General features: G+C 34.4%; 1 protein-coding gene across 1 annotated transcript in view; it reads left to right on the plus strand.

Annotated features, from left to right (window-relative positions):
- LOC120431108 (trafficking protein particle complex subunit 1) overlaps positions 1-16,356 on the plus strand; it is a 370,102-nt gene that overhangs the window by 186,731 nt on the left and 167,015 nt on the right. The gene's annotated exons all lie outside the window — the stretch shown is intronic.

Consider the following 16,356-nt stretch of genomic DNA (forward strand, 5'->3'; position numbering starts at 1 on the left):
AACAAAAAACAAAAAACAAAAAACAAAAAACAAAAAACAAAAAACAAAAAACAAAAAACAAAAAACAAAAAACAAAAAACTAAAAACAAAAAACAAAAAACAAAAAACAAAAAACAAAAAACAAAAAACAAAAAACAAAAAACAAAAAACAAAAAACAAAAAACAAAAAACAAAAAACAAAAAACAAAAAACAAAAAACAAAAAACAAAAAACAAAAAACAAAAAACAAAAAACAAAAAACAAAAAACAAAAAACAAAAAACAAAAAACAAAAAACAAAAAACAAAAAACAAAAAACAAAAAACAAAAAACAAAAAACAAAAAACAAAAAACAAAAAACAAAAAACAAAAAACAAAAAACAAAAAACAAAAAACAAAAAACAAAAAACAAAAAACAAAAAACAAAAAACAAAAAACAAAAAACAAAAAACAAAAAACAAAAAACAAAAAACAAAAAACAAAAAACAAAAAACAAAAAACAAAAAACAAAAAACAAAAAACAAAAAACAAAAAACAAAAAACAAAAAACAAAAAACAAAAAACAAAAAACAAAAAACAAAAAACAAAAAACAAAAAACAAAAAACAAAAAACAAAAAAAAAAAAACAAAAAACAAAAAACAAAAAACAAAAAACAAAAAACAAAAAACAAAAAACAAAAAACAAAAAACAAAAAACAAAAAACAAAAAACAAGAAACAAGAAACAAAAAACAAAAAACAAGAAACAAGAAACAAGAAACAAGAAACAAAAAAACAAAAAACAAAAAACAAAATGAAAATTTGGTTTTGGTTTTGGTTTTGGTTTTGGTTTTGGTTTTGGTTTTGGTTTTGGTTTTGGTTTTGGTTTTGGTTTTGGTTTTGGTTTTGGTTTTGGTTTTGGTTTTGGTTTTGGTTTTGGTTTTGGTTTTGGTTTTGGTTTTTGTTTTGGTTTTGGTTTTGGTTTTGGTTTTGGTTTTGGTTTTGGTTTTGGTTTTGGTTTTGGTTTTGGTTTTGGTTTTGGTTTTGGTTTTGGTTTTGGTTTTGGTTTTGGTTTTGGTTTTGGTTTTGGTTTTGGTTTTGGTTTTGGTTTTGGTTTTGGTTTCGGTTTTGGTTTTGGTTTTGGTTTTGGTTTTGGTTTTGGTTTTGGTTTTGGTTTTGGTTTTGGTTTTGGTTTTGGTTTTGGTTTTGGTTTTGGTTTTGGTTTTGGTTTTGGTTTTGGTTTTGGTTTTGGTTTTGGTTTTGGTTTTGGTTTTGGTTTTGGTTTTGGTTTTGGTTTTGGTTTTGGTTTTGGTTTTGGTTTTGGTTTTGGTTTTGGTTTTGGTTTTGGTTTTGGTTTTGGTTTTGGTTTTGGTTTTGGTTTTGGTTTTGGTTTTGGTTTTGGTTTTGGTTTTGGTTTTGGTTTTGGTTTTGGTTTTGGTTTTGGTTTTGGTTTTGGTTTTGGTTTTGGTTTTGGTTTTGGTTTTGGTTTTGGTTTTGGTTTTGGTTTTGGTTTTGGTTTTGGTTTTGATTTTGGTTTTGGTTTTGGTTTTGGTTTTGGTTTTGGTTTTGGTTTTGGTTTTGTTTTTGTTTGAAACATGAAAATAATAGAGATTTATAAGTCTTTATTAAAAGATTTGAAATTCTGAACTTAAGATAATTTCAAGCTTTGAAGATTTGAATAAATCAAATAGAGAAGGAAATTCGTCACTTTCATTATTTATTCTCTTAAAAATTTTACGTTATTTTGAAAGAACCACCGCAGTAAACATTTGTAGGTAATGTTTAATTTTGAGGAATGAGCCATTCTGGCAAATAGACCGTTGGGGAATGGGAAATCAGTAAATCAGTTCAAAGCCGTTTGGAGTCTCCATATCAGATTTTCATGCAAACTCTGGCAAAGATGGGTATTTATACTCGAGAAAAAAATAGTTTGTTTGTTATATTCATATATTCGTATTAAAATGTTATTCGAAAAAAAAACAAAATCACAAATTCCCTTCCGAATCCCTCCATTTAAACCCGCAAAAATTTCGCCAGAGTCCGCTGACCTCGTGTGTGCAAAACCGCCCCAGGAAGGGGCAAGGAACCTAACCCTATCCCGTAACAACAGCAGCAACAGCAACTCCAACTCCAACAACATCCCGCCAATCTCGCCGACCTCGGCTCATCAGCGGCACTTTGGCGCTAAAGAAGAACGCTCGCTCGCTGCTCTCTCCGTGACCACAGGCAAATCGGCCGTTCTATTCGAAAGAACCTTAATCCCCCCTCCCTCCTCTTAAGATAGCTTAAAACGCTTCTTAAGGTTTCCCCCGACGAACAAAAAAAAACGAGAGGAAAAAAAAAACAAAAAAAAATAGCCAAATTGCACGCGCTCCATCTTTTGCAACCTTGGCCATCACGAATTGACCGGGACTTGGCCCCCCGAGAGGGGGTGGGGGAGGGGGGAGACGAACGGGGGGTCTCAAATGTTTTAAATCAGCAGCAATAAAAGCAACAGTAGATCTCAGAAGGAAAAACTCACGCGCGCGAAAGAGTGAGCGAGAAGGTGAGAGAGCGAGAGAGCCAACATATCAATATATTCCGTTATAATTTTTCTTCATCATAATCTCATGGCCGAACGAGCCAAGCGAACTTGACCGTCCGTCCGGCCGGCCTTTGTATGTGTGCCCGGATGAGCTGGTCTGTACGTGTGTGTGTCTGTGGCTTTAATCTGACTGCTTTTCCGCCCTCTCTCGCTCGCACTCTTTCTTCCCTTTCTTTTCCGAGGTCTTTCTTCTGTGGTTGAACTTTTCTTGCCCGCGAGAAACTGAGCGAAAGACCCTGACCGAGACCTCAAGAGCAGCAAGCGCTGCGTTTTGGGGGGCTTAAGAGAGAGAGAGAGAGTGCAAAGAAAGGTGGTGGTGCTCACCTGAGGTAACTCGCGGCTTAAGCCACTCTCACTCTCACTCTCACTCTCTTTCAGCTGAAGAGGTCTCAATTGAGTTCAATTGCGCACGGAAAGAACTGAGTTAAGACTTTTGCGATTGTTTTCACTTTGAAATACTTACAAATTAGTGACAGATTGACAGAATTTGATTGTACTTACCTGAGTAATTCTCATCAACAACTTTTTTCAGTACTTACCTTTTAGCATCCATAAAAAATCTACACTTCACTTCAAAGAAGCTGGAATTTTCTTGGAGATACCTTCTAGTTGAAGTCCGTAATCGAAAGCTAATCGGAAATTGCTCATTTTTACCAACATTCTCACAACTTAAGTCCAGGGGATCCAACCTGGAAAACATCTTCAAACACTGAGCTCAACCATCGACATTGACCTTCCGGCTGTGGCCGTGGCCGTCTCCACCAAGTGGCTCCACAAGTGAAGGTCTAGTTTATGCGGTTAGCAGGCGTGAGCCCTCCTGCCTGGGGCTAGCGGTGAGAGAGACTCTCTCGGGTGCGAAGAAGGTTGATGGGAAGAAAGACCCCAAGTTAGAGTTTGTTTAGCTCTCTTCGAGTGAGGAACTCTTTCTTCAAGAGTGTTGCATTTATGTTAAAAGTGAGTGACTTGGGGTTTTTTTTCAGAGAAAATTTATGTGCAAAAAAAGATTTTGAGGAATTTTAAAGTTGTTTAAATTTTATTGATAGCATAATTTTATAATTTTTTTCAAGAATTAAACACATAACGTCAGCTCTTAAAAACTTATTAAAATTTATTTTATTTTCAAAAAGAAGAAAGGCGAATGTTTTAGATTGACATAAAATAATGTGCATTTATATGAAAATTCGAACACTGTAGGGGGAGAGGGGGTAATATGCACCCCCGGGGCAAAAGGCACCCGCTGCTTTTCTCGGTATTGGGATGAATTTTCCTAGGAAAAAATCATAGAAATTGGAAGCTTGACATTGTAAAACCATGCTGCGAAAATTTGAGCATCGTATGATAAAAACAGCTAAAGTTACTGGCAAAACTTTAAAATGTTGTGTTTTGATCTCATTTTCATTAAACATTCAATATGATTTATGGACAATATAAAATGCATTTATTGATATTGCAAGTGTTGATTTATATAGTTTTTGCCATAATCTTCATTATTCTACAGATAGATGATTCCAAAAACATTAAAAAATGTATTTTTAATTGAATTTTATGCAAAAAGCTTGGTCGGGGCAGAATGCACCACTGTGATGCTCCTTTGTAAAAAAAAAACAGTGGTGTCATCTAGTGGTGACTAGTGAAATCCCATTGTTGTGGTGCATTTTGCCCCGCTGTTGTAGTGCATTTTGCCCCAATGTTGTGGTGCATATTGCCCCGCATGATTGTTTGAAATGAATCAAAAATGTTTTTAGAAATTTGCTCTTTTTAAACAATTTTGGGGTTTTTCAAGACTTTTTTCACATGGAAGACGAAAAATAATAGTTGTTTTAGAACATCTAACAAAATTCTTCCACAGAAATGCTGTTATGGTTGAGAAATCACAGTTTTCCCTTTGGGGGTGCATATTACCCCCTCCCCCCCTAATATTATTTTGATAAGCAGACAAATATTTTTTCATCAGTTCTTAGAATTTTTGGAAACAAAAATTATAGCAAAACATTGGCAAAACAACTGGATAAAAATAATTTTAAAATACTTTTCGATATAAATGATTAAACAATGAGTTGTCATTTAAATTGTTGTATTTTTTATTCTTTGTCTCTCATTCCCTTCCTCGACTTCGATTACAGTCGAGGAACATAAACTTCTGAAAAAAAATACAACAGCCTTACGCTTTTTTGAAAAATGATTAGGCCGTTGCAAATATTTTTCAAAGTTTATGTCGCCCCCCCCCCCCTCCTTTCAATTTTTTTCCGAAAAATCAGGGGGCAAAAAAATATTTTTTCAAAAAACTTCAAAATTTCAATAAAAACAGAAGTTAAATCAACTGAAAACAATCTAAAATGCATTTTTCTGCATTGATAGTCATATTTAGCATGTTTGGGCTGGATTAAAAATATTTTGATTTTTTCTGGAGTTCCAATGCACAGAACCGCAAAAACCTTTTTTTATTTTATTTTTCCTTACCAACAAAGTTAAAAAAAAACAAAATGAAGGGAATTTGCCCAGCTTTATCTAATAATCTAATAATCTAATAAGACCCTAGCGCAGCCAATCTTTCGAAGGGATCCTGGAGAGTGCCTTAGGTTAGATGACGCCTAGCACTCTTCTTGTCATTTATTAACATTTGTAGTGCGCCATTGCATTAGAATGCATTGAAACATCACAAGCGTTAAAGTGGCCAGGCCTACTGCGTAAAGCCATATCGCAGAGATGACTCGTAATTGGGTTGAGTTTGAGCACTGAGTGTTCGAACAACAACACAATTCTGAATCGACAGGGGAGGAAGAAGCGTGGGGACACACTACCATACGCTCCGAAATTTTTTTTTTGGTTGTATTCGTTGGGAGCACCATGCTAAGAAGGTTTGGTACTCCGGGACCCTCTGGGATGGGACATTGTATTTCCACGAATGCCCTGGACACTATTTTCCGTGGTTATAGCGCCTCAACTCGCTCTCTGTAACAGTATTCCTAATTCCAGTCCACGCTCACCAAGTCGTCATGGCCTAGTGGTTAGCATTTTTGCTTACCAATCCAAAGGACGGAGGATCGAACCCCGCCTCGAACGACTTTGATTTTTCGTTCATATTCATCATTTCAAATTTATGTGTACTTAACTTTCTCGTTGGGAGCAGATGGGAATCGAACCCAGAACCATTCGCTTACAAAGCGAACACCGTAACCAGTCAGCCACGGCCGCTCCCTGAAGGGAATTTGCCCAGCTTTAAAAAAAAAAAAAAAAAAAAAAGAAAAAAAAATAAAAAAAATTTAAAAAAATCTAAAATAGGTAGACCTGTGCACTACTTATGAAAAAAAAGCTTTTTTTCAATGAAGTTTCCTTAAAAATTGCTAAAACTCATTAAAGAACTCTTTAATTGAAAATTTAATTAAACTTAAAAATAAAGTAAAAAAACGTATTGTCTTTTTAAGTTTAAAAAACATCATTATTTAAAAAAAATCTCGTTTTAATCAAATTTTATGTGCCCATTCAGAAATTTTCCTAAAGATTACATTGTATGTCCCCTAAAACTTAAAAAATAGTTTTTTCTTCACTTTGTTGTGACAAAGAGTAGTTTTAAAAATGAGGATAAAAAAATCCATGTATCATTTAATTTCGTTGCAGTCCACATCAAAACTTTTATCTTTGCCGAAAGCACCAAAACGCAAAAAAAAAAATCAAAAAATAAAGATTTTTGAAATTTTGCACAGTTTGTATAATAGTTAAAAGGAAAATATTCACATGATAAATAAATTATAGTTTTTATTAATTCTCAAAAATGTGTTTTTTTATTTGAGACATTTTTATTATGTTTTGGATACTATTTGCGAATGATTTCAGGATGTTTCAATTTATGATTCCGGCGGTATGATTTTTTTTTAAATTCTGATTTTTGGAAAATATTGAACCAATAACCATTTACATTTTTTTTTAATTATTTTTAAGTTGCAAAATAGCATTTGCAATCGAAAATGAACCTTATTTAACCATTCAATTAAAATGCATATTCACAGCATTCATTTTTTTATAGTTCTACGCTTTTTAAATATGTTATGAAAGCAAAGCCTCACTCCAATGAATTATTCTAATGCTTAGAAAATGTCCTAGAATTTAACTTTAAGACTAAGTTAATCGGACTTTTTGTTGCTACGTTAAAATTTATGTAATTTCAAAATTAGGGAACAATTAGTTTTGTCAGTGTGTTTTTTATTGGTGGTTGTCTTGTTCCATTTTCAATGATAAAACAAGAAACTTTTTTAATATTTTAGACATTGTATAAAGCGAACCTACCGTTTGAAAACGCCTAATAGTTTTTAACCTTTTGGCTAAATTTAAAAATAATGAAATAATTGAAGATTTGTATGGAAAACCCAATTATGCAAAATGACAAAGTTTTAACCGAAATAAAACACAAAATTACTCAAATCCATTTTTCATTGGATTTTTTTTTCCAAAATTTCGTTTTATTTTTCGTTGCTATTTTTTTGTTTGCTTTTTTGTAATTCTTTTCGTGCAAACCTGCTACTTTTCCAAAACCAGTTTCCAGAAATCAAATTTGTAATATTATCAAAGCATTTTTGTATAGTTAGCCTTCAAAACTGCATGAAGATTTGTATGGACAAGCTAATTATATAAAATGGCCTCATTGGTCATGTAGAAAGATCTAACAAAATTTTAGCAAAGTCAAAAATGCAAAAGTTTATCATTTTTTAAAGTCGCAGAGGTTTCCTGAAACATGAATTCAAAAATTTTCAACATTGCTTCAAGTTTACTCAAAGTTCGTTTTTTTATTCTTTAATATTTTGATCAGTTTTTTTAAACAAGGAAATCATGTTTCAGAGATTGATGAAAATTTTGAAATGGCCATTTAAAAAAAATCAAAATATATAACGTAGCACAAATACATTAAAAATTCAATGCTTAAAAGAGATCGATAAGTGTCCATCAATAAAACAAAAATCAAGAAAAAGTATCCTCACCGATCGATCCATTCTCCCACACTCTCATTCACATACCGATGCATCTGTCCCGGCTGCGAGGTCTCACTCTCTCCTAGGTAGTTACCTACGTCAAAGGCCCCCGTCCCCCCTCACTAACCAACAAATTTAAAAATTCCTTGCCAGGTCAGTCAGGTTAGTGCACGGACGGACCCGCAATCGAGGCTATTTTCTAATTTTAGAGCATACACGGCGACGACGGACTTGAAGGCAAAAGACTCTCCAGAGAGCGATACGAAGAAAAAATAGCCGCTGCTACCGTACTGCTGCCAACCCATTCCAGGTAACACCAGAAGGCCTCCCCCGTTGAGTCTGGGAAGGGATCAGGAGAGGTGATTAGTACGGCAGGGTGGGGGACCTCCTCACCTAATGTGGTATGCAAAACACTACCCTTTCGTTGGCGCGCAGAAAGTGGACAGCTCGGGGTCATAGACAACTAGATTGAAGACGTTTCTCGACAAACAATTTCTAATTTTAAGTTTAATTTTGTTGATAATTAAATAAAGGAATTAGGAGAATCTCACGATTTATGAGTATTACAAATTGAACAAAAAAAACGTTACTTAATCCACCTTTAGGTGGTTGGTGCCTTCCTCATATTTATAAAATCAATACATTCAGTAAAAATAGCAACATTCCCCCTTAACATGTTTAACAAATCAACATTATTACCCATTTCTTTTGATATGGTTCGCAGACCATCAATATTTCTGGCTCATCGGCAAGGTCTGATAAAAAAAAAAACCTATCCAACGATAGTTCGCATGGAAGATTCAGACAATATTTTTATCACAATATCTGAAATCAAACCTCTAAAAAGTGTATAAATAACACTTGAGTGCCAATAACTTTTAATAGGGTTGTCAGATCCTTGATGTTTTAGGCTCATTTGAAAGGTCTTTCGATTATCTAACTAACGATGGGTCGCATAATAGACCCGGACATCATTTTTACTGAAATATCTGAGATCCGGCCTCCAAAAAGTGTATAAATAACACTTAAGTGCCAATAACTTTTGATAGGATTGTTAGATCCTTGATGTTTTAGGCTCATTTGAAAGGTCTTTCGATTATCTAACTAACGATGGGTCGCATGATGGACCCAGACATCATTTTTACTGAAATATCTGAGATCCGGCCTCCAAAAAGTGTATAAATAACACTTAAGTGCCAATAACTTTTGATAGGTTTGTCAGATCCTTGATGTTTTAGGCTCATTTGAAAGGTCTTTCGATTATCTAACTAACGATGGGTCGCATGATAGACCCGGACATCATTTTTACTGAAATATCTGAGATCCGGCCTCCAAAAAGTGTATAAATAACACTTAAGTGCCAATAACTTTTGATAGGATTGTCAGATCCTTGATGTTTTAGGCTCATTTGAAAGGTCTTTCGATTATCTAACTAACGATGGGTTGCATGATGGACCCGGACATCATTTTCATTGAAATATCTGAGATCCGGCTTCCAAAAAGTGTATAAATAACACTTAAGTGCTAATAACTTTTGATAGGGTTATCAGATCTTCAATGTTTTGGGCTCATTGGAAAGGTCTTTTTAATACCTTTCTGAAAATGTATAACATGACAGGGTTTCTTACAAAAACCACCCTTTTTACAATCTTCCGGACATACGCCAAAATCGTTTTTTTAGCATAACTTTTGAAGTACTTTACTAAACTTTATAATTTTCAATAGGGACTCATGGGACCCCAAGACGAATTGAATGAGACCAAAACGGTCCAAATCGGTTAAGCCAGTGCTGAGATAATCGAGTGCATATTTTTTGGTGCACAGACCCACATCCCTACACACACACACACACACATACATTTGCTCAGAATTTGATTCTGAGTCGATAGGTATACGTGATGGTGGGTCTACGAGGTCTAATTAAGAAGTTCATTTTTCGAGTGATTTTATAGCCTTTCCTCAGTAAGGTGAGGAAGGCAAAAACTCCAAAGTTCGATGAAACACTAGCGCCGCCAAGCGAACGTTTTCGGAAGCTTTTTGACAGATCTCCCTTTTTGTTAAACATTCATCAAAATTAGTTTACTTTTCGTCAAAATCACAGTTCAGAAATTTGTTCAGATGCAAAACTTGAAGATCTGTCCAAATATTTTTTTATACCGAGCCTTTTTCCAAAAAACAATACGAATTTGCTTGTCTGTGGACGCGGTCCCCCGTTCGAATGGCCACACGGGGACACACACATCAATCGATTGTGTGTGCCCTGCCTGCTGCAGAGATCTTCCGTTCGAGCATCCGTCCGTCCGGCCGGGTTGACCGATTTGAGCCGATTTATCGCGGTGCGGCGGAGCAGGGTGAAGCGAACAGGTAATTGGACACTTTAGTTTTGTCGGGAGAAAGAGTCCCCCCGTGGTGGATTCGGACACTTTCTTTTGGAGAAACATTCAAAAAATGTATTTTGTTTAATTCATTGAAAAAATCATTTTATAAAAAAATATGCTCAAGGAATCGATCGGGAAATTGGTTCATCATCGTTAGCAATGGCCTTTCCAGGTGGCACGGCCACCATCAGGGCAAGGCCAACCTGGTGTGCCACATAAATGGCCAGCCTGTCGCCGGCCAGCGGCCATCTCGACTGGGACGGACAGACGGGGCGTTAACAGTGTGGCTCCGGTGAGCTGCATTCCAGCACGGTTAATTTTGTCCTCTGCAGAGAGATGTTTTGTTTTTATTTTCTCCTGGAGTGGATTCAGTTTAAACGTGTTTACATGCTACGGTAAACATTTGTGATTTTTCACAAATAAAATAAAATAATTTAGTTGGAAAAGGGCACAGTTTTAGATTTTTGTATCAGTCACTTTTTCGTACTAATTTTTAAATTAGTTCAAGTTGTTCAACAAAACCGACATTTTGGTACCGTAAAACGGGGTGACTTTGATAGGTTTGATTTTTTTTTTGCGAAATGATAAAAACGAATTAAATTTAAATGGAACGGTATAGACCATGGTAGAGAAAAATTCATAGTTTTTCTACAAATTTTGAAAAGTTTGTTATCAATAGACAAACATTGATCAATAGCATTATTTTAATACTCTAAAAGTGTATTTTTTTTTCAATTAAAATGAGTTCGACTCAGAAAATGGACAGCAACATCAAATTTTATGGACAATTTTCACTATCCTTAAAATTAGTTTGATTTATTTCTTCAAATAAGTAGTTTGATTTGTAATTGAAACATAATTCAAAAATATGTTTAGATTAAAAGGCATTTTAAGATAAAAATGTTTCAATTTTTCAATCATTTCAATTCTCTAAGATTTCAGTAATTCGATTTTTTTTTGTATTTTTTAATCTGACTGAAAATTTTTTGGTGCATTCAGTATGCCCAAAGAAGCCATTTTGCATCATTAGTTTGTCCATATAATTTTCCATACAAATTTGGCAGCTGTCCATACAAAAATTATGTATGAAAATTTAAAAATTTTCATCGATTTGGTGTCTTCGGCAAAGTTATAGGTATGGATAAGGACTACACTGAAAACAATAATACAGGATAAAAAAAATTTGGCGATTTTTAATTTCACTTTTTGTCACTAAAACTTGATTTGCAAAAAAAAATACTATTTTTATTTTTTTTTATTTGTTTTAGGGGACATAAAATGTTGATAAAATGCCAACTTTTCTGAAATTTCCAGGTTGTGCAAAAAATCTTTAACCGAGTTATAAATCTTTGAATCAATACTGATTTTTTTCAAAAAATCGAAATATTGGTCGCAAAAATTGTTCAACTTCATTTTTCGATGTAAAATCAAATTTGCAATCAAAAAGTACTTGAGGGAAATTTTTGATAAAATGCACCGTTTTCAAGTTAAAGCCATTTTTAGGTAACTTTTTTGAAAAAAGACGCGGTTTTTCATTTTTTTTAAATTAGAGCACATGTTTGCCTACTTTTGAAAAACATATATTTGAAAAGCTGAGAAAATTCTCTATATTTTCTTTTTTGAAATTTGTTGATACGAATCTTAGTTGCCGAGATATTGCCATGCAAGTGTATAAAAACAGGAAAATTGATGTTTTCTAAGTCTCACCCAAACAAACCACAATTTCCTAATGTCGATATCTCAGCAACTAATGGAACAATTTTCAATGTTAAAATATGAAACATTCGTGAAATTTTCTGATCTTTTCTAAAAAATATTCATATTTTTTAAAATCTAGACTAACATTTCAAAATGGCCAAACATTCTATATTACACCCTTTTGAAATGTTAGTCTTGATTCAAAAACTTTGAAATGGTTTTTTCGAAAAGATCAGAAAATTTCACATAAAAAAAGGAAGTTGAAAATTTTTTGCAACCAGTATTTCGATTTTTTGAAAAATTTGGTATTGATTCAAATATTCATAACTCGGTCAATTTTTGGCCCATTCTGGAAATTTCTGGAAAGTTGGCATTTGATGTCCCCTAAAACATATCAGAAAATGAAAAACTGTGTATCATTTTTTTTTCGATGAAGTCCATTTTTATACCTACAACTTTGCCGAAGACACCAAATCGATCAAAATTTTTTTTCTGAAGACACAGATTTTTTCAATTTTTCATACATCGATTTTGTATGGACAGCAATGATCGCAAAATTTTTAAATTTGTAAAGTCGTTTTGAAGTAAAATCCAAATAATTTGCAACGATATTTCATTTTTTTTCTGATGAAATTTTTAATTTTCTGCTGTAACTCTTTTAGCTCCGGATTTCATGAGGATGAAATTACTGACGATAATACATCGTTATCGATATTTCGATAATTCTATCGGCAATAATCATATTTAACCCATTTTTAAAATCTTTAAAAAAAATTGCATAATTCAGCCATGTTAAGGTAAATTGGCATTGCTTTCACTAATAATATATTTTTTGAAAATTTAGTCAGTTTTAAAGTATAAATACAAAAAAATCACAAAAAACCGTATATTTGAAAAAAAATCAAATTTTTATAATTTGCAATATGGGTATCAAAAGAAGCAAAATTTTGTATGCTTTTCCACCAATGTTTTTTTTTTTGAAAATTCTAAAATTTTCACAAAATACCGTATTATCTAAAAAATACTCAATTTTTCATCAAACGAAGTATCAAACGAAGCGAAATTTTATATGCATTTTCGCTTTATTAGTTTTTTTCTGAAAATACTAAAATAAGTATAATTTTCAATATAAGTATCAAACGATGCAAAATTTTGAATGCATTTTTTCATCATTAGAGTTTTGTTTGTAAAATACTCAATCAAATTCAAAATACCGTATAATTTTCGAAAATGTTCAAATTTTAATAACTTGCAATATGGGTATCAAACAAAGTGATTGTTGTATGAATTTTCCAAAAAACATACTTTCATTAAAATTGAAGGCTTTTCGCCAATAAATCGATATTTTGTGAAGATTTGAGTGTTTTAAAAATAATACTCTAAAAAGATGAAAATTCATACCAAATTCGACTTCGTTTGATACCCATATTTGCAAATTATGAAAATTTTAACATATTCGAAAAATATACGGTATTTTGAATTTGATTGAGTATTTTACAAACAAAACTCTAATGATTTGGCATCGTTTGATACTCATATTAAAAATTATACTGATTTTAGTATTTTCAGGAAAAAATACAGTGCAAAAAAAATAAATATTGAAATAACAAGCCATAGTTTCAACATTTGCATGGAAAAAGTGTTTTAAAATGCATTTTACACTAGTTTAGTCATTTTGCAATCATTACACGGTGTGTTTCGTAGAACAAACTTAAGATAAAAAAAATCGGCAAGTCTGATATTTGGCACCATGAAAGAAGGGCTCTTTGCCAACATTTTGCGGGGTCCGGCGAAATATTTTGTCGGGTGGTCTGGAAACATTTTTTTTCGATGATTTTTTTTTTCGATATGATTGGATTTTTCTTCAGAAAAGTCGATGGAAATCGATGGGTTCATGTTCATATCCATCAAATTTCTTATGAATGTGCCTCAAGAGACTCTAAATTACATATTTGACCTCAAATAAAATGTTTCCAACCCAAATTTACCAGATTTCTAGCTTTCTTTGAAATAAGGTAATTCTCTACCAACTCACACGAAATCGGGAAAAGTTGCCCCGACCCCTATTCGATTTGTGTGAAACTTTGTCCTAAGGGGTAACTTTTGTCCCTGATCACGAATCCGAAACTTTTTTTCGTAAAATCGCGATAACTCGTGATGTTTATGAGCAAACCCCTTATGTCTATATATCAAAATTTTTGTAATTGTCTGTTCTACAATTTTGTAGAACATTGTTACACTCTAAAAAATAACCCTGCAAAGTTAGAAAAAACACGAAATTTTAAAATGAAAAATTTTGTTCTAAATGAAAAAATGACCCTTCTGGGTCAATGTAGATTCGAAAAGTACATTAAATTTCCCATAAAATGAAATGTTCCAAAAAATTTTACAGTCGAGTAACGGAAAATGGGAGAATTTTTAAAACTTTTTTAGTGTTTTTTTCGATGAAAAATACGTTTTTTTCAGAATTCTGAGTACGCAATCAAATCGGGCGTCTAATTTTACATAAAAGTTCCTTTGACACCAAATTTCTATCTCATCACCGTTTCAGGCTGGAAATTATTGAAAAACACCTCTGTTTTCGCATGTTCAAAAATGGAAGGGGTCGTACCACCCCTCCGTCACGAGATATCAAAAAACGGACCTCGGATTCGTGATCAGGGACAAAAGTTACCCCTTAGGACAAAGTTTCACGCAAATCGAAGAGGGGTCGGGGTATCTGCTGTGTCAACCAGATTAAAAAAAATACACAAATGAAAATTTGAAAAAGAGTCTCGTTTCATAAGAAATTCCTCAGCTGTTGAATACCTTTAGTAACCTTTAGTAATGACTAAACATCTAGAACAATCAAAAAATTTCACGAAAATTTGCTTCAAAATGCCCTTATGGCCTTTAAGAAAAAAAAAATATGACGATATATCAGCAAATCAGAAAATAACGAACCGATTTTCAATACTAAAGCACAAAACATAAATAATTCCCAGAAAATTTCATTTAACAAGCGTAACATTTGAAATAGACTTAAATCTGTACTAAGTTATTTCAAATTTATGTAATATTTCATGCTGTTAAATGTGCGTTCACCAGTACAGTATCATTTAGTTCAAATCGATTCAAATTTACGTAAACATTTCCCCATCGCGCAATCAACTCCACACACACACACACTTTCTCCAAACTCCACTCAGGGAAACTTCATCGACACCCCCGCCCCCTCCAACAAAGCGGGTCGGGCACAATCAATGTTCGAACCAATCATAAGGCCAATCGTCATAAACCGGTGCACCGGTGCATCCAGGACCGGACAGCATCCTCGGTCCGCAGCAACGACAACGACCCGGTCCGGACAACGCGACAATTGCATCTGCATATCGGCACTGTATTTGTGCCACTGCTGGGAATGTCAATTGCACCTTTTTTGGACCTAAATAAACCTTTTTTGGACCCATTTAATTAAGGTTTTGTTATGTTTGAAATTTTTGAGTACACAAACATGACGAAATCTAGTCTGCAACCCGCTAAGCAAATACATGTTATTATTTGAAATTTTTAATTTTAGTCCAATGTTGGTCCACTTACCCTAAACGTCAGTGCACATGAATACACATTTAGCATTGCTTTGCCTCCTCTGCCTTGGCGTTCCAATGTTCACCAAACACACCAGCATCACAAATAGCGGTCAGTCATACGCTAATTAGGCCCTTTGCTTCGTGTCCCGCCCGTGACCCCTCTGCGGCTGGGGTCCACCGAAGCGAAAGAGGTGACGCTTTTTTCGAAACGCGCGACAATCAATTGCCGCGACGACCCATCATCATCGGCATAATCATCATCATCACCACCGCCAGTGACAACAACAACAACAACCTCATCGACGTCAGAATGTGAAAAAAGCAAGGAATTATAGGTTGTTTGTGATTGGTCAGGATGAGCTAGGGATGGTCAGTTGTTTCGAAAAATAACGTTTAGAAAAAGTCCGGACGAGATTTGAACCTAGCCCCGCTAACGATTGAGAAAAACTCCCGCGCCCCTACCCACTTGCCCATTTGGCCTGCCTCGGAAAACGCTCGCACGAAAAGGTGACGTTCCAATCGGACCTTCTGCCATCGCAGCAACCTGATTGCACGACCGGGTCCCCGCAGGCTATGAATTATTTACCGTCAATTTAAATTGGAAAAATTAAGTTATTCAGATATGTGTCTGATGGCGTTATTTTTTCCACTCATATTTTCCCACCCTCCTCTCTTTCTCTCTCCTTCTTTCTCTCTCCTTCTTTCTCTGTTGCACTTACTCTGACGCAGTTGTTGTTGTTGTTGTTGTTGATGCTGCTGACCAATTATTATTGGCTTTGTTGGTTGAACGAACACCAAGTCGCGGTGCACGCCAGAGATTGATATGTGTCGGAGGCAAAAATGCAGATGGTGGCGCCTCCCGGGGGCAGCATTCGACAACATTTCAGAAGAAGAAGAAGGAGCTGATCGACAGAAGCGGAGCATGGTGGAGAAAAGTCAAACATCCCACCGGTATGGTACGCGCGCAGCGCAGATTCCAATGCACAAGCCGAAGACACAAGCCAAAAGAAATAGGTTATGACATATTTTTCCCAAATCACTCGTTAATCACAGAAAAGAAAAAAAAAAGCGAAATGCAATGCATGAGATATGGATGGATGCTGTGGGGCGGAATTTTCGTTTTCGAGATTGAGTTAAGAAGGGAATAAGAAAACGAAGAAGAAAGTGAAGAAGTTACAAGCACACAGCGGAGCAATGCTGGAGACTT

This window comes from Culex pipiens, chromosome 1 (genome assembly GCF_016801865.2).
Source record: "Culex pipiens pallens isolate TS chromosome 1, TS_CPP_V2, whole genome shotgun sequence".
Lineage (NCBI taxonomy): Eukaryota > Metazoa > Arthropoda > Insecta > Diptera > Culicidae > Culex > Culex pipiens.